Source organism: Podarcis bocagei, assembly GCF_964188305.1.
Source record: "Podarcis bocagei genome assembly, chromosome: 5".
Taxonomy (NCBI): domain Eukaryota; kingdom Metazoa; phylum Chordata; class Lepidosauria; order Squamata; family Lacertidae; genus Podarcis; species Podarcis bocagei.
This window is the reverse complement of record NC_138129.1, coordinates 54,715,435-54,734,844: the sequence shown is the minus strand read 5'-3', so window position 1 is coordinate 54,734,844 and position 19,410 is coordinate 54,715,435. Positions and strand designations below refer to the sequence as shown.

The 19,410-nt window shown below is 44.0% G+C and overlaps 1 protein-coding gene and 1 long non-coding RNA gene across 4 annotated transcripts in view; one reads left to right on the top strand and one right to left on the bottom strand.

Annotated features, from left to right (window-relative positions):
* The window catches only part of LOC308586500 (phosphatidylinositol 3-kinase regulatory subunit gamma), a 242,176-nt gene that overhangs the window by 136,541 nt on the left and 86,225 nt on the right, over positions 1 to 19,410 (top strand). The gene's annotated exons all lie outside the window — the stretch shown is intronic.
* LOC308586557 overlaps positions 1 to 19,410 on the bottom strand; it is an 86,193-nt gene that overhangs the window by 29,215 nt on the left and 37,568 nt on the right. Inside the window, exon 2 of the long non-coding RNA XR_014007934.1 lies at positions 1,394 to 1,534. This is a non-coding gene — a long non-coding RNA (uncharacterized lncRNA). The remainder of the gene's footprint in view (positions 1 to 1,393; positions 1,535 to 19,410) is intronic.

Sequence of the window (19,410 nt, the reverse complement as noted above, 5' to 3'; positions counted from 1 at the left end):
TAACCATGACTACTCAGAAGTCCCATTAAATGTACTCCCAGGTAAGTGGGGTTAGAACTGCAACCTTAAAGTGTGAAAGACCACATTCTAATAATATTCTAAAATGCAAGACTAACTAAATTCGCATGTAATACTAACTTGTATCATGTTTCTTCCTTACTCATTCATCTCCATTGACTTGTGGCCTTTGTCAACCATGGTTATCCAGAGACACATTGTGAAAATGCGAGGCTAACCAGATTCATGTGTAATACTAATCCAAACTGTGACCTTAGCACGAACATGTGAATGTGCAGGCTCCCCAGTTGTTCTGCTGTTGTGCTGCTCTGTGTTGAGCTAAGCCAGGCTTCCTCAAACTCAGCCCTCTAGATGTTTTGAGACTACAATTCCCATCATCTCTGACCACTCCTCCTGCTAGCTAGGGATCATGGGAGTTTTAGGCCAAAAACATCTAGAGGGCCAAGTTTGAGGAAGCCTGAGCTAAGCCATAGGTTGGCTTAGGGTGCCATCCAAACCCAGGCATGTGAAGTAGCTCTCCCGGATAAACCACAAGCCATAAACCATAGGACAAATCTTGGTTACAGGTTGTCATTAGTCTGGAGAGAGCAAAACCACAAACCCAGGCTCAGTTGAAGAACTAAGCCAAACCATGGCTTAGCACAGTGCGACAGCAGAATGAACAGGAAGGAGTAAAATGGCTTCGGTCTCATTTCCTGAGGCCTGCACACCACCATGGCTTGGTTTAGTGTGATGTGTGAACCAGGTCGGTGTCTTACCACATCCCTTGCTTCAAGAGTTAGAAAGTACCCACAGTGAAACATTTCCAACATTCCTAAGGAAGAAGCTCTGTCGATAATACACCCTTGCTACCCATCCAAGACAGATTAAACTTTAGCATTTGTCAACAAGAAGCAAAAGTCTTCTGATGACACATCATCCTCGCAAGAGAACTTACTGAGTCAAAATTGTATTTGATTTGGCAGAATAGGCAAATTATCAGTGGGCAAATGACATCCCCCAGTCATTTGTCTGATTAGTCAGCCTATTCCTCAGAAGCACCTCTCGGACGAACTTGCCTATAATGTGATTCAAGGCACAGGAGGTAAAAATTGGTCCTCGGCTCAGCACTGGCTAGCTGGAAAGTGGCCAGTTTAGGTCAGCATATCTTAAGAATGCAAGCAAACTGGAAAGGATTCAGTAGGGAGCAACTAAAATGATACAGAGTTTGCAATACACATACAAGGAAAGGCTGAAGCAACCGGGTATATTTATCCATCAAGCGTGGGTTTTAAACCTTAAGACATCAGATCAAACATTTTGGGTGTGTTTGGGGTTTCTTTTCCCCCTTTCATTTTCTAACTTGGGTTAGTGTAGGAGTGAGAAAGCCATTTACCTTGACCAGGAAGAAAGGTTATATGAAAGTCAAAAGCTTGCATGGTTCTTCTCACCGGTCTTCTGTAGCATGAAGTCCACTTCTGATAGCAGTCAGCAGGGGTGGTGAACCCGTGGCACACATAAACCCACAGTAAGCCTCCTTTAGCAAAGGGAGAAGGACAGTTGACAAGTCAAGTAGCAGTTGCTTCCCAATAAGCAAGTAAATGCTGCATTGGCTATCAGCTGCAACAACAGAGCTTCCAAAAGGAGGAAGCCACAGGCCACACACAGCATTGGGACATACTTGGGCATGCACATTTGAGCTTTTCTTGACCGTTAAGCCACAGAAAGTCACACCTCTCCACCACATTTGTCCTGTGAGAATTTTTGTTTAATTAAAAAAACCTGCAATTATATCTCCTTGTGATTTGCTAAAATGCATTCCCACAATCATTTCCCCCCACTTTGAGAGGCCTTTTTACAGTGACTACATGGGCCACATACATCCTGAAATTGTGAATACCTGGATGTGTATGTGGATTCCAGGCCAGTATGACTTGGCCAGACTTAAATTTAGCAGTGTATAGCCTAAGTGTGTGTGTGTGTGTGTGTGTGTAAGTGTAACTTAACTGGTTTCCCACCGTAAACAGAAGGAAGCCAAAAGATGTTGGCATACTTTGGGCATTGATTACCAGTCTGCTAAGAGCCTAGCATAGATAAAATGGTGGCAGACCAGTAGACATATTGTCAATTCTGTGGGGATAAGAGGTTGGTGTGAGTTTTGAATCCTCCCCTCCTGCTTCCCAGTTTCCTCTGCTGCAAAGAAAACCCTCCTCCGCAGAAAGCTTTTCTTTCAGTCAAGCTCTATGATCAAAAGTAATGCCTGCCAGAAGAAAGGCAGCTTTGGGTGAGGCAGTTTTGTGGGTAGAGAGAGTGTAGGCAGGCCTAGGTCTTGGCATCCTCTTCTAGAGTGGTCACATGCATTACCAAGAGAGAGAGAGAGAGAGAGAGAGAGAGAGAGAGAGAGAGAGAGAGAGAGAAGAACACACTGGTTTACATTATATTTGCATATGCTGGTTTATATGTGTAGGTGCAAATTTAGAAGTAATTGCTATCTTTGAAATATAAATACAGTACATATCACTGCAGTGGAAAAGACTGTGACCAGCTGACCTGTGTGCCTGCTGAGTCTGCATTTCAAGGTCCTTCCTGCTGACCCATCTAATGGTTCATTTAAACTTGGACTGGACTGTTATGTACTGAAGTTCTCACCCTGGGCCAGCAGGGGGATACTGTAGATAGTTCAGGTCCACATATGCAAATAAGGGATCGAAAGTGACGTTCAGTGATTGGATAGTTACAGAAAATGGTTACTGTTGCGTTCTAGTGGAGCTCTATATAAGCAGGCTGACTGAACCCTTCAGTTCAGTTCAGTACTGTTCTGGCCTGTGAATAAACAAGAGCTGTTTGAAGAATCGCTGTGTCGTCTGATATGTTCACCCACAACTTAACATGGACACCCTTTCAAATAGTGGGCTACCTTCCCTAAGGTCGGCCACATGGCCACCCTACCCTCTTCCCTCCTGCTGCTTTCCCACTTTTAAATCACAGGTTCAGTTTGTGTGTTTTTTCATGGGATTTACACAAGTCCACATTTTCTAAGTGAAGTTCTGCTTCTGTAACTCATCTTTCTACCAGCGGGCAGCTTTTAAGTTGAAATGTTCTGCTGTCCCAGAGCTGTTTTCATTTCCTGACCTTCTCCAGTTGTTTCTGCTTTTTAGCAATTCCAGGAACTGGCAAAGAATTTTGGTGCAAAACCTCTTTGCCCCAAAAGGTGTTTTTCAAACAGAAATCCACTTTCCAAAACATCCAAGAGAAGGGGAATATTTCCATTTCATGTCCTTTGAAAGAGAACCATTCCTCACATTATGAACGTCAGCCTCTGAAACAGAGTGAAAAACAGTCCTGCCAGCTCTCCCTTTTCATGCCTTCCCAGCTGGCGGACGATCGGACCAGCCCAGCTGTGTCCTGTTCCCACTTTGTTCCTACTGCAAGAGTTTTGGAAACATTCGACACAGCAGAGGATTGGGAATTGAGAACACGCCGCATGCCTGTAGCACAGTTGACTCTGCGGAAGAGAATTTGCTGGTTATAAAATTCCCTTAGTAGTTCCTTCTGGGGGGGGGAAAGCTGCAAAATGGGCCTAGTTTTGCTAAACAACATATGAAGGACAGGCAGGGCCAGCTCCAGGTTTGAGGGGGCCTTTGGACCCTCAGACTGCCATTTAAACCCAAACCCCAACCCTGGCAGTGCTCCAGAGCACCAGATGCAGCGTCGTTCCGTGCTATAGTGAGAAAGTAAAATGGAGGCTCACAGAGCCAACTACCCTATGTGGAAAGCATGGGGAAGGTGACAGTGCTGGCGGCACAGTAGCTGCCCTAGGATGCTGACCTTGAGCCTACACTGAGAATAGGCCTGTTTCTGGGTTCTATTCCTTAAGAAGGCAGGTGACGGCTGAAAAAACAGAACTCTCTTCCTTACAAACAATAATCCATTCTCTTTATTATGTTAGGGCTGTGGGCTCCATTGCTTGTGCGGCCAAAAGGGCATGGCCCAGGGCCTTTATTCTGCCAGAACTCACAGGAACTCAGTTCCAGCCCCTCTCTGGTGGGTGCCATTGCCATCATAAGAGAACAATGGAGGTGTTCATGGTGAGTTCTGGCATGTCTTTTTCTAGAAAAATAGCACTGGCATTGCCCATTTACTGTTCTGGGAGTTCTCCCACCACCACCACCACCACCCCCTCGAGCCAGTTTTGGGGGTGTGCAAGGCCTACCACTTGTGCAATGGGCCTTGCACAGGGCTCTCACTGACATGGCTTATTAGGTGAATCCTACCCATAAAGGCTAAGTCTCAGAGGCTCTTTGAGGCAGAATATGAACCACCACGTCACTGTGAAATTAGTATCTACACTGCCTTTTCTTAATCTGGGATGCAAGAAGAGCCCTCTGAAACATACCAATGCTCCAGGCATACAGTGAGTATAGCTTTCTTAATCTGCTCAGTGTCAAATTCTCTTCTCCGAAACCCTCACCAAGCTGCAATTTGCTGGGTACAGTTCTGAACATTCCAATCAGCTGTGGAAACTGTGAGTGACGTGTGCTGTGCCAGCTGAATGCAGGGTGCCAAGGTACTCATTCATGGGTTCGATCCCCTTTGGCAAAGCCCACACTAGCTTGGTCTTAAAGGGGCAGAACTAGATCAAAACGGGAAATGTTCACAAAATCTCATGTTATAATTTCCGGAAATTCAGGTGAAGTGCACTATTTCACTTTACCTGAACAAAGGAATCAGAAAAAGAAGCCTGATATAAATGATATAAACATATATTTTTTCATGTGTGTCTTAATCATAAATTTCTGTGGATTCCAAAAAAATATTCTAAGCAAGTACAGTTTCACTGTTGTGAAGATGTAAGAGGCATCAATGGCTACAAAAGGGGACTTAGTGCATGAATCACAGGCATCAAATTTCAGTTCCATTAATGCATATTTGGACTATAAAGGACCATGTTTTTTGCCATTCCTTCCTTGCAAATTCGTATAGCTTCAAGGCTTCAAGGAATATTAAATTGACGTGTTTACTGTATATTTTAAATGCATAGGTCTCACTTGTGCCCAGTTGAGCTTACTCCCAGGTTAGTACGTATGCACAAAGGATTGATTCCTAGGATTGATTAACTTAGGCCTGTAGCCACTGGGCATAGGGGACGGTGGAAAGCAGTGTGAACTGCTTTCGTTTTAGTGATGATTTTACTCTTATAGGTAAAATAGTAAGAAAAAGCACAGTCAAGAGTTTTCCTAACTTCTCAGTACAAAAAAAGACAAAATCTGTTTCCACTTACTAATGTTCTTTCCCAATGGCAAAATCACTGAGATAACGAAAATGGATTTTTAAATGTTATGGAATCATTTTTATTCTATTAATAATAATTCAGTTGTGTTGGAATTGTTTGATTTTGCAATCCTGTCCTTCCCCACGTCAAGCTCTACTAAAGACGTACTTGGGAGCAGTCATGTTTACCATTGCATTGTAAGTTAACTATATAGTGAATTCTTAATGATTTCCTGGAGTTCATCTCCTACACAGCAGGAGACATCTCAAAGCCTCTTTCCACATTTTCACATTTTGCATTTGCCATTTGTGGGGAAGGAGGATTATTTAACACCCATTTGCACTATTGTGCAATAGTATTTGCTGAAAATATAGGGTGTATGTGATATCAAATGAACCCACCACAAGAAATGTGAATTTGGTTGCTAGAAAGGAAGGGCAAACTACAGCAGTTTCAAGGACTGGAAAATAAGCAGGAAGAGTGCACTAAAGATCAAGGGAAATAGCAGCTCTTTAGGATCCTGGGGATTCCTGTAGCCTGGCATTCAAACACTCATCAAACATAATTCAGACTTTACTCACTGGCTTAAAACACTGAAAAGTATGAGCAGCCAGGCTGGCTCATCTTCCAGAAATGGCTTCAAAAAGTTGGCTGCACATTTTGCTTCATAACTTTACTTCCTGGAGATCTAGAGACTTACTTTCAAAAAGCAGAAAAGATATAAAGTTCAGAGTCTGCAAGTATGGTCTCTTGTGTAATCATTCCAACTGCCCTATTATAATCTGGCCAAGTCTCCTACCCATTCTGTCATTCAGCCCCCTTCCTTGTGATCTGAGCTCACAGACACCTATTAGGTAGCTGGTAAGTGCCCTATTTTTTTCCATTTATCAGCCTTACAGGAGCATGGTGCTGGTAGTGGTTAATTTACATACATTCCCTGCTAGCTGGAGGTAGAAATGCCAGCAGCTATCCTTCCTTTCGGTTTCATTGTGGAGGCAGTAGTTGTGGTTGATGCAGAAGTCAAAGTCGTGATGTTGATTCAAGCTGACATTACTAGAACTGTACATCGAAACACCCACCTGCACTGGATATTTATCATGTCCTTGTAAGTGTCACTTTACTGTTTTAGGGAATGTACAGGTTGCACAGGCCTTATATGGACACAGAAGGAATTGCATATGGGCAAATGATACTAGTCTCATAGCAATAGTAGTTCTGACTCTCAATCCAAAACAGCTCTTTCCCAGCTAGATCCCAGTTGCTCCCACTGGTTTTGAACCCTTCGTCCTGGCAGATTAGTGTGTCTCACAAATCCAGTCATGGTTATATATCCAGCCATCTATAATTAGAGAACACTGAGCATAATATAGCTTATGGACTAGTTCCTACAAATTTAGTTAAGTTGGTCCCCTGGTTTCATAGGGTACTGGAGTGTGAGCCCACCATACTATTCAATACCTAAGCTGAGACAACTTTATTGGAAAGCTGATTGTAGGATACCTCTGAGCGTGTTTGGAGTGCCTGTACCTCTCCACTGAGTCACTACAACTAGCTCCCCCATATCTGGAATGAGGGTCCAGTGATTAAGCCAACAGTAGTAAGATAACTGTATGATAAACTACAGCACAAAATAATCAGTTACTGAACTGAATGATCAATTATTTCTACCTGCTTCCTAATCAGTCTCCCTGGGACTAATATGCCAGATAATTAAACTTCCTTCAGTGATGACTTGTTTATTTGTTTATTTGTTTTTTGTTTTTATGTACCATTTGTAAGAGAAATTACTCTCTCTTTTTCTTCCAAAAGTCACTGCCACCCTCAGAATCATGACCATCTGTAGCACAGAATCAACCAACAACAAATAGCATTGTACTACATCAGCCTCAGCATCCTAACCACCTGTAATGGCAAGGTCTCACTTCCGTTGGTGACAGGTGCCACAACTCTCCTGACAATATTTTTTTCCCCTCCCTGGTCTCAATCCTGAATCCTTTCTACCAAATCTTGACTGAGCCACTTCTTGTCATTCCCTTTGGGTGGCTCCTGAGAAGCAGCCAAAGGCAAGATGGCAGAGGTGAAATCAAGTAATCAAAGCTCCTAGGAACACAGGAAGTTGTCTTGTACTGAGTCAAGTCCATCTAGCCCAATATCGTCTACACTGACTGGTAGTGGCTCTCCAGGGTTTTGGATAGAAGTGTGTCCCATGCCTACCTGGAGCTGTCAAAGATTTAATCTGGGACCTTCTGTACACAAGGAAAATGCCCTGCCACTGAGATACAGCTCTTCATAGCCAAGCCATGTCATAGCCAAAGTGTAAGAACACAACTTTCCTCTTCCTGCCACACCACACACCTTGCAAAGGAATTCCAGGAGGTGTTGTTTGGTAGTGCCAGGCAAGTCAAATGGCTGGTTCCCACACTCAGTGACTGCATCACTCAGATGTTTGTCTGAATCCTTCTTTTACAGTCCTAGTAAAGAGCAACTATGCACACCCCCACACACTCTTTAATGCACGGAACCGGTCCAGCCTTTGGGAGAGCCACTGTGATGTAGTGAGTACCCTTGTCTGAAATCACTAGTATCCACACATTTTTGTACCAAAGTGTTAACTGCACGTCCTTCGGTGTTTTCCACCGTTCCACTATCGAGGTTTTGGCTGCAGCCAGCATCCATGTTAGGAGGTCTTTTGAGCATGAATTACACACATAGCCATTGCAGAGATTTAACAATGAAAATTGGGCAGGTCATTACAATATCATTTCTACATATACTGGAGATCTCCCTCTAAACGTTAATCCAAATATATAAATCAGCAGGCAATCCCAGTACAGTGGTGCCCCGCAAGACGAATGCCTCGCAAGAGGAAAAACCCGCTAGACGAAAGGGTTTTTCGTTTTTCGATGCGCTTCGCAAGACAAATTTCCCTATGGGCTTGCTTCGCAAAATGAAAAAGTCTTGCGATTTTTTTCATTCCCCCCCCCCTTTTTCTAAGCCGCTAATAGCCTTTTAGCCGCTAAGCCGCTAAGCCTTTAATAGCCGCTAAACCGCTAATAGCGCTAATCCGCTAAGCCGCTAATAGGGTTGCTGCGCAAGACGAAAAAACCGCTAGATGAAGAGATTCGCAGAACGGATTAATTTGGTCTTGTGAGGCACCACTGTATAAACCGGAGGAAATGTACCTCTGCCCCCACGCCAGTAATATGGCAAGTGTCCAAATGTTATTTTAGAAATCTGTATTGGTGTGATGCCATCTATGTGCTATTTTTAATTAGCATTCCCTTATATGTGTGGATACTGATTTATACTGTTATCAATGTTGAAGTAAGATTTGTCTGTGAGTTCAGTTGACTTTCGTGCATTGAACGGAAGGGAGGCACCATCTTGTTCTTCACTTCAGGCATGAAAATGCATTTGTCAAAGTTTGATGCTACCTGTATGGTAGCAAAACTGCCCCCTTGCCCCCCAATCCCTGTTGACCTCTTCTTCTCATACAGTGTGCATGTTCTGTTTGATGCTTGTTTTTCATTCATGGCTCACTGTAATAAATGTTACAATGCCATTGCTCTCTCCTCTGTACATGTATGCTAATCCACGGTGCTGTGTGCTATATAGATTTTATCAACAATTCATGTTCGGCTTGACCTGCACGGCTTTCCCTTATCTTTGACTCTCAGGGGTGATGTATATGCCAAGCCAGCAATCACTTCATATTGGGGCGGGGGATGTATGCTATGCTTGGAAGAATTTGCCTAGATATGCATCTGAAACTGAGCTTCTGCTGCCATTAAATAATGATTGTCTGCTCCCTCTAATTTCCTGCTCTTGTGAAAATGTAAAAAAAGAAAAGAAAAATAATCTAAACATTGACAGTATGTCAGATTTATTTATTTCCATATATATGTGTGCGATTCTAATCGGAGCTCTAAGCATCTGCATTCTTACAATAGAGCAAAGTTTTGTTTTCAGGATGATCCTATGGTCCCTCTATGCTAGGGCTAATGTTGGCATAGCATAAATGTGGTCCTATGTACTCTCAGCAGCAAATTCCATGCCACAACAATAGCTGTAGAAACAAAAGCTAGCACAGCACCCAGCCAACTCCACAGCCCTCCAGGGTGGTCCCAATTGGAGGTCCTCCAGGAGGTCCGTGGCACATATCTATCAACTGTCCGGGACATCTCACATGAGAACACAGAGCCCCAAACCGTGTGAGATTGCAGCCAGATGTGCATCTTTTGGGTGCCATGCTCTCATGCGGGTCACATAACTCACATGAGAGCACAGCCCAATTTTGCGCTGGGACATGTTGGAGGGTATGGTGGCACCATTCACAGAACAAAAACTAGCACAGAGGTATCAACATTTTCAAAAGTAGGGGGTCCATGGCTTGGCTTTTGGAAAACAGTACTTAGCTAATTGGGAACCACTGCTCTGTGAGATTGGTTCAAGTCCTGATGCAATGTCAGTGCTCCCACAAAGGCAGTCATCAGGATATTCCTTTTGCATTAGCCCCTGTATGGGGTGAACCGTCGGCCCTGCTGCACTACCCAGGGCTAAGCCATGGTTTGGCTCAGAAACACCCCCAAGTCAATGCAGTCTGACAATCAATCAGGGGATTCAAATATGCAGTTGCTTCATTCAGATAAGAGTTGGGCCCAATTATATTCTAATATGCTTTTCATTATGTCCAGCCTTTTTCATGCCATCCAACTCAGCTTCTTACCATATTCATTGGTTTGGTGCTAGTGCCTGCTTAGTTTTTCTTTATAGTAGCGTTTAATATCAATCTCCAGCCCCACCCTACACATAGCAGAAACGCTGCTTGGCTTGCTACCATACCACCAGCAACTTGGGGGTTGAGACATGAGAATTGTGAACTGCAAGGACCTCCTCTTCTCACTCACTCATGCCCTAGTTGACAGGGCCTTGGCTAAGATGCAGACCACCTGAGCCAACCTCCATGCTCAGTTCTCCCTCCAAGCTTTTTACCACTATAGCATATGCCAAATAAATACACACATATAAAATTTAAAACTCCATAACAGTGTACAATATTTACTGTTTTCTTTTACTTTGAATGCATGTGTGTGTAATATATATTTGGTAGAATGATATAATTTCATACAATGGTGACCCATAAGAACAGCAAATATTATTCGCTGTCAAATCTCCTGGAGTGTCCACCTCCCTCTCTCCTCTATCACTTTTCTGTTAGTTCAGTCTTCCTTATCTTACTCTTACCAGGTGATTCCCTAAATCCAATAAAATGTGATTGAGTTGCTGTCTCAATGAAGTTGACACTTGCAACAGTCCTCAAGGTTTCACAGCAGGTCCGTGAGCATCCTTCAAATGAGTCAGCTACCCACTTGTCATATCCTCTGGCTGCCATTGGCTGAATTTCTCTGATGCCATAGGGAGTCATGTGCTGTGGTGTGGTCACACGATATCTTTGATCAAAAGGCTTTCAAACAACCCTTTTCTGGTGCATTTATTGATTGAATGAACTGAGACATTTGCCAGAAATAGAGAGACTTCTCTAGCTTTTTGCAAGGGACAGTATGGCATGGTCAAAGGAAAGCAAAAGCCACAGCAGCTGTGGATATTGTATAAAGGTACTTGGGCCTCATTAGCTGACAAAGATGTAAACATGCCTAGCATACTTCCTCAAATGATAGCTGAATTTGCCTCTTTTCTCGTGCTCTCTGCTATAGCCAAGCAGGTTAAAAAGGGAAGGTCATGTAATGTCACAAAGCCTGTTGCCTACAAATTTCACTGGCCATCCCCTTGGTCTTTTTATGTGCTGTAAAAGTAAATATTCTTATCAGTTATTGTTTTCTTCCCTCCTTCTAACCAATCCTAGATTATTTGCCTTCTTTCTAAGAAATCAAATTGACATCGCAGGTGGCAGCAAGACTAGATAAATCAGGCTGGAGTTTGTGTTCTGGTCCAGTCTTGTTTTGAAATCAAACATGCTACAGTATAAGCAAAGAGGAGGTTAAGCCGCACTTTCCTAGCTGAATTCTCTAACGAACAAAACAACAAAGTCTTCCTTTTCTCTCTCCCCCACCCCCATGACTCTTTTCCCAGTACGTTGCATATACCCCATCAAATATTCTTTGCTAAGAACAAAACTCTTTGCTGTTAGAAGATGTTATAAATCTATTTGGCTCCATCAAAGGCAAGCCTGGTGTCCTCCAAGGCCCACCTTGACTTTATTAAGTTTGAACTGCTCCAGGGCATGTTGCTGAAACCTTTCATGTGCCCCCAGTATGAATAGCTCCTTGGTATATTTTTAATTAAAATGACGTGGCTACAGAATATACCATCTTGTTTGAAAAGGCTTGTCTTGGAGAGGCAAAACCAATACATTCATCTACTGATACAGACATTGATTTCTTCAGACGGAGAAAACGGACATCAAACGCATCAGGTATTGGAAAAGAAAAGAACTTGTGGCAATTTTGCATAGCAGCGTTGGCTAGAAACAGGGGAGTAAAAACACTCAGAAAAGCATTTGAGAAACAAACCATTTGGATTAAGTCATCAGTCACCGGCTTTAAGAGACTTGGGCTATGTACACATTAGCAGCTTACAGCACACAGCGAGGTCAAACCCCACCCCACCCCGGCCGCCTTCCCAGGCTGCATTTCAGGTCACATTTGCACATTTCTGTACACCAGAGATGAGGCAGAAATGTCTTCACTTGGTGCACATTATCTCTTTGGTTTTCCCACACCTGCAGCTCCCCAACTCCTATTTATGAAGTTGTCATCTGAGAAGTGAATGTGGCTGTCTAATCAGGTGGAAGGTAATTTGAGGGGAAAACATATCAAACAGCAGTATTTCTCAAGAAGCTACAGGTTTGTTGGTAATATTGCGTATAAAGGTAAAGGTACCCCTGCCCGAACGGGCCAGTCTTGACAGACTCTGGGGTTTGTGCGCCCATCTCACATCTATTGGCCGGGGGCCAGCGCTGTCCGGAGACACTTCCGGGTCACGTGGCCAGCGTGACAAAGCTGCATCTGGCGAGCCAGCGCAGCACACGGAACGCCGTTTACCTTCCCGCTGGTAAGCGGTACCTATTTATCTACTTGCACCCAGGGGTGCTTTCGAACTGCTAGGTTGGCAGGCGCTGGGACCGAGCAGCGGGAGCGCACCCCGCCGCGGGGATTCGAACCGCCGACCTTTCGATCGGCAAGCCCTAGGCGCTGAGGCTTTAGCCCACAGCGCCACCCGCGTCCCACCAATATTGCGTATACACAGCTCCAAACACCAGCAGTGGGAGTGCACTGGGGCCAGAGTGTAAGTGGCCTTGGAACATGCCACCTTGGAAGAAGGTAGTGCCTTTGTAATCCTTTAAATGGACACTTCCTAGAATTCTTCAACTGACCATTGTTCCTACTCCTGCCCACTAACTGTCTGCTTCAAGCCCAACTTCCTGGTACGCAGAAATCCATGCTAATATGCAGCAACAAAGACTAACGCAGACCACTAAACCCAAAATCAGTGCCACCCTAATTCTGTTACCAGAATCAAAGCAGGAAGGGAAATCCAGGCTCCATGCTATAGTGTAGGTGCTCAAGCTGATCTGCATTGATTAAGGGCTAAACTAGGCATGACATTAATTGCATGAATGCAATTAAAATACTTTCCTAAAAAATAAAAAAGTATAGCAGCTGTAGGCGAGTCCTGACATCAAGAGCTCAGAGTGCAGAGTAAGAGCTTAACCCTTTCCTCCCCTGCCATAGTCTGGAAAAATTGCCACCCCTGCTGCTGTTTGCAAGTCTGAACGGGATGATCACAGTGGAGATGGAGAGCTAATGTCTCCCTCTCCTTTTCCTGTAGTCCTGATGCTGCTTGAACTCGTTCTTTGCTGCTATTAGGCATTTTTAAAAGCTTTCATGTTAATTGTATTCACATTTAGTTTAGCTGGAAGTATAACACATTCCAACCATTCATACAATCAGAGAGCAGTGTATTTATCAGCCTTCTGATGCACTCTGTCAGACATATTCTGACAATCCAGCATGAGCCTGTGTTGATTCTATCAAGTTCATTATCCTGGAGTTTTGTCACAATGGCCAATGCAGATCAGAAGATTTCTAAATCTCAGTGAGGTCAAACATTTTAAATGGTCTTTCTCAAAAAAAAAGTCATGGGACTCATTAGTTTTTAAACTAAACCATGTTGCTGCCTCCAAAACTGAAGCAACTTTCAGAAACATCCTGCTATGAGGCACAAAGACCTGTTGTCAGGAAGAAGAAGAAGAAAGTGGGAAGCGCTGCTGTGTACACACAGGCACCTTAAAAGACGCTCTTTGTAGGCACCTGAAGAAGTTTGGATCCCAGCCATTGTGTGGAATTACTTGTATCAGAGGACTAAAAGCCTGTTATCACGGAGAGACTGAAAAGCAGAGCTGAGCAAAAATGGCCCCCCAATTTTGCAATCACATTTGTAGGCAGCCTAATGGGAGAGTAAGCAATTTAGGGGGATTGAAATTGGGAGGTGGGGGACTCAGTGTTGTCCTCACAGCTCCCCTCCCTGAGCAATTCACGGCAACTACCAGCTGATACCTTAATTCCTACATTACTCTGCCAGGGGATTCTTGTTGGGGAGGCAGTGGCTCAGAGCTCGAGGGGGTGGGCAGGGCAGCACGAGGGCAGGGATGAGTTTTGCCCACACCAGATTTCACCTCGACAGGGAACTTTGGACCTCGTGCTGCTGAAAAGTCCATGACTGAACTCCACTCTGGGATATGGAGTGGCTAGTGGCTTGAGACAACTTCTGCTTTCTCATACTGACTATGCCAAAAATTGAGTCATTTGGATTTATTTTACTGATCACATTCCTTACTTCAGACACATCCCTGGCATGGCACACCTTAGTTGCTGTTGTCTAATGCACTTTTATTTCTTTTATGAGAGCTAGGCCAGCAGCTAAAACAATGCAGAACTTACAGAGACTCCCCCTGGCAGTGGCATGAGGTGTGTGTGTGTGTGTGTGTGTGTGGCCATGGCCCCAGGTGCAGAATTATGAGGGGACGCAACCCAGTGCCCCCACGACAGGATGATGATGATGATGATTCCTTGCTGTTCTGCACTCTGGCTGTGACAACCTGCCTCTTGCTTCGGTCCATCTTCCTTCCATTGCTGAACAGCATCCCTGCCTCTCTTGGGAGCCTGTGAACTGATCCACTCAGTTGTAATGGTGGTGCATTCCTTTTGTCTTCTATTCAGGCACTACCTAACACAGAGATGGTAGAGGGCATGCATACCTGGAAATCATCACTATCTTTACATTGCTACGTTTACTAATCTTACTGGACTTAAATATTTCTATGCCACTCAACCAGCATTCAATTCACTGTAGAAGGTTTAAAAGTACCACTGAGAAATAAAACCGTAAAACAAAACAGCAACGGCTCTTCACCAACCCAGTCACCAGGACCAACTGCTCTAGGCACCAGTTGTTTCTGGCCACCTAAATTTTTGCTCCCTTATTATAGGAGATCTGGCTTTAGAGATACCCATGATTTACCTCCTTGGTTAATTGACCGAAGCAGTGGTTCACATGTTAAGATGAATGCCTTGCAACTCTGGCCATGCCTGGAGTGTAGTTAATCATGCCTCCACTTGGGTTGAAGCAGCAGCAATGGGAATAGAACATGTGGCTCTTGCTTAAACAGAATGGTGTGTGGCAGCTATAAGTTGATGCTGTTCCTCAGTACTCCCCAATGTGCCAACCCTCAATCCGAAAATGTCTGTAGAGCAGATGAAGACTGGGCTGATGCATGGCACAATGCAGATTGCACGTTACCAGCACATTAGAGCATACCAGATCCCCAAATCTGTAAGGGACAGACATGGAAAATCACCTGCTGCATCCTGCAGAGAACATCAGTGTATATACAGTGGTACCTCGGGTCAAGAACTTAATTCGTTCCGGAAGTCCGTTCTTAACCTGAAACTGTTCTTAACCTGAAGCACCACTTTAGCTAATGGGGCCTCCCGCTGCGCCACTGCTGCACGATTTCTGTTCTCATCCTGAAGCAAAGTTCTTAACCCAAGGTAATATTTCTGGGTTAGCGGAGTCTGTAACCTGAAGCGTATGTAACCTGAGGTACCACTGTGTAGCTCACCAACCTTCTGTTGACATTGTTCAGAAACTTATATCCACATAAGAAAGGAGTGATGGAAGCCATCAGGATGGCTCCCCTTGTGGTGAGCCACTGAACTGCATGTGAATAGCTACTCAGTGGAGTACCCTCAGGCCCTGAACTGAGTCTGCCCACCCAGGTTGGCCATTGGATCTTCCTGAACAGGCAGGCGCAGTCCTTGCTGTGCCAGTTGAGTCTTGCTTGACCCTATTTCTGAGCTCTGGTGTGTTCATATATTGTCCTTTGGTTCTGACCTCTGGCTTGCATCTCAATCCTGTCTTCTGTGTCCTCCAGTTCTGACTTGCTCTTCAGTCTTGACACCTGGCTTAGCTCCGTGATCCTGCTTACTGATTTTGTCCTTTGCTCCTGGCTTCTGGCTCATCCCATAGTTCCTGGCCCCCAGCTCACCTCACACAGCTGCCCACAACCCAGCGCTGACGCATGGAGATCAGTGGCTGAATGGAATCCATGGAAGCAGGGACAATAATTAGAGCTGCTTTTTAATTTACTTATTTTTTTAAAGGAGGAAATCAGAGAGAACTAGGGGCAGCGAACAAGCTGCTGAGGCCTTGGGCAACACATGGGAGCATTTTCTTTATGAGACATATTAATGCTAAAGGCAACGATAATGAATGTGCTGCACTGGAATTGATTACATGGAGCAGTAAGTGCTGTGCGCTTAGCTCATCTCAGCGCTGGATTACAGCCTAAAGAGGCCACATCTATTTAGCTTGCTGCTTAATAGTTTATGCAAATGGATGATGGTGTATGTGTGGAGACAGAGCGGGGAGTTGTGGGGAGGCGGGTGGAGAGAATTTCAGCCTCACCATATCCAGATTGCAGTTGCTTACATTCTATTCTCTTTCAATGAATTTGGTGCAGGTATCAGGTCACAGGAATGTGAAATGTAGGAAGGCGGGAATAGCAAGGAGGTGATGTGGCAGATACAGGATGTCTGCCACTGCAGAACAGGAACCAAATTGTGGATGGGGAATAGAGCCCCATTCTTTTAATGGCAGGAGTCTTGTTGGAGGCATGGAGCGGCTTGATCGATACCATGGTGTGTAGCTGATGACTGGTTAGTAGCTCCTCACACAGGTACATTCCATTAATATCATTAGCAAGTGGCTGGAGGTATTACTGGGGTGAGTCGTCACCTGTGCATCATCTACCACCATGCTTCCAGCATCCTCGTCCAGTGTCTTTGGTCACAAAATATACTACCTGGTCTTATTGGGCCATTGCTGTCAGAAACAGAATATGGTTACTTGTAACAGTGTTGTTCTTTGCATCTATGCATTTCTATGTGTCCCCCAGCTGGCTATAAATTCTTTGCACAAACTGGTCTGAGCATGAGACACATTCAGAAAACACACAGATTCAGAGGGGCCTATTGCAATACAGTATATCAAGATAGATAGATGATGATGATAGATTAGATAGATGATAGATATAGATAGATGATAGATAGATGATAGATGATAGATAGATAGATAGATATAGATAGATAGATGATAGATAGATGATATAGATAGATAGAGATAGATAGATAGATAGATAGATAGATAGATAGATAGATAGATAGATAGATGATAGATAGATAGATATATGATAGATAGATAGATAGATAGATAGATAGATAGATAGATAGATGATAAATAGATCTGAATATCTATCTATCAAATATCGCCTTTAAGGCTCATTTTGCAACTCCATCTGTGTTAAGGTGCCACTATTTGTCCCTACCATAGTTAAGACAAATATCTCTTATTTTGTTTGACAAATATCTCTTATTTTGATTATTCCTGAGACCATCACAGGTGTCTCTTACTTCAGAGCACTTCACTTCCATAAGTATACAGACCACAGCAGCCCCTCATCTCCTCTGTTGTGCCTTAACTGTCAACTACCCAATGGCCTCTGTCCGTCCCTGTCAGTGCCTATTGTAGGCTGCAAGAACTCTCAGCAGGCTCTGTATAATTTCTGTGTTCTGCATAGTGCCTAGCACAACACTGATACGAGATGTTAATGAGGAGAAGTATAGTGAAAGCACTAGCAGACTTCAAGTGTCCTCTATGTTTTACATTTTGATTAGTCTATCAGAAGGTCTCAGTGTTGTGAAGATACTGTGCCATTGTGGATTGCCAAATATATGCATACACACCCAGATGGCTGCTCTTGTGATTTTATTGCAATCATGTGAGGCCCAAATCACAAGCTCTGCAATGAAATGGTGAAGCTGTGTGCTAGTATTGTTAGGCAGCTGCTGCCCTCACACTGTCTTGCATTACCTCCTCATGCTCTGCTCCTCTTCTCCTTCTGTCCAACCAACTCGTGATCTAACTGCAAGAATAGGTTATTACTATATTTTTACAAACAGGCATTGGGAGCCACAGAATAGAATTACCGGTGACTGATTGAAATATATATATTGTATCTCACATAGGTGTTCTCTATCACCATCACGTTTGCTGTGAATATGAAGCTATTCATGTTCCGTAGGCCACCCTTAGGAAAATACAACATTTCCTAGTGCTAGAGACCTTGTCCAGTTTTGGCTAAAGTCAACGGAACTTTCCACTGAGAGTGCAGTGATGACATCATCAAACCTTCGGAGACAGCATTTGTCAAATGCACTCCCTGAAGCATAAGCAAAAACATTCATGCTACAGCAGCCTTCCTACAACCTGGTGTCCACCAGATGTTCTGGAATACAAGCCCCATCACCCCCAGGCAGCATGGCCAGTGGTCAGAGATGATAGCAGTTGTAGTCCTAAATATCTGTAGGGCGTCAGGTTGAGGGAAACTGGGTTAGAATGTTGGGTGTACACTCAGAAAACAACAAGATTTGTGGTGGTGTAATATTGGAAGCATAATCTACGTACTTTAGAATTCCAGAGAGAGTATAAAGTGTGAGCATTCTCTCAAGAGTTTTGCCATATGGACATTGTCTAAGGCAGACATACGTTATAATTCTTATGCAATATTTTCACAAACCTCCCAGAAAAATATATTTGTGTCTTTCAGAGGTGGCTCTATCACAGATTTGATCATAAGAAGCTCAGGTTCAATTCCTTGCTCATGCAAGAAGCTCACTGAATGACCTTGGGTAAATCATTCCTTAGACTAACCTTCATTGCAGAATTAATTGTTAGTCTAATTTCCTCGGACTAACCTACATTGCAGGATTGATAAAATGAGGTCCACATGTGAGCCACCTAGGGGCAGAATAGGATACAAACTACACAGGCAGACAGCTGGGAAATTACTTCCCCTGAACTGCAGGGAAACAGAGCAATTTTTCCCTGGCGTCTCCAAGTATGACTGGGAGAGACCCCGATCTCAAATCCTGAAGTGCTGCTACCAGTCAGCATAGACTGTGCTTTGCTAGATGGTCTGACTTGGTATATACATAAAATCATATAATTCTAGAGTTGGAAGGAACCTTGAGGATCATCTAGTCCAGCCCCCTGCAACGCAGGAATATGCAGCCTGCAACCTTGGTGCAATCAGCATCACACTCTAGCCACCTGAGCTATGTCTAAGGCAGCTTCCTATGCTCCTATCAAATAAATGGAGCAAACTCAGTAAGAAGCCCTATTGGGAATGCATGCATTTTTTTTAGTGATTAGCACAGTAATCTCAGCTGTTATTTAAAATAAAATGACCAGGGCAGTTCATCAGAATAAAAAGGTGCAGCCTTGCCTTGTATGCAGGCTTTGTCCGGAGGAAATAGGCTCCTGTAACAGAGAAGAGGAATCTTACGTTACTTTCTTGGGGGATTGCTTCTGCAGCTTGTGTATAGTATTTTGCATCTGACTGTAAATGCTGCGTAGTGAAGAAGTGTGGGGACGGGTCCATCCACTACATTTAGCTAATGTTTAGAAATTCAGGCTCCCAATCTTTTATCCTTGCCCGAAGGAGAATCTTGGAAGCAAGCTAACAGCAGCTCCTGCACAGAGGGGGAGGGGGGGAAGAAAAA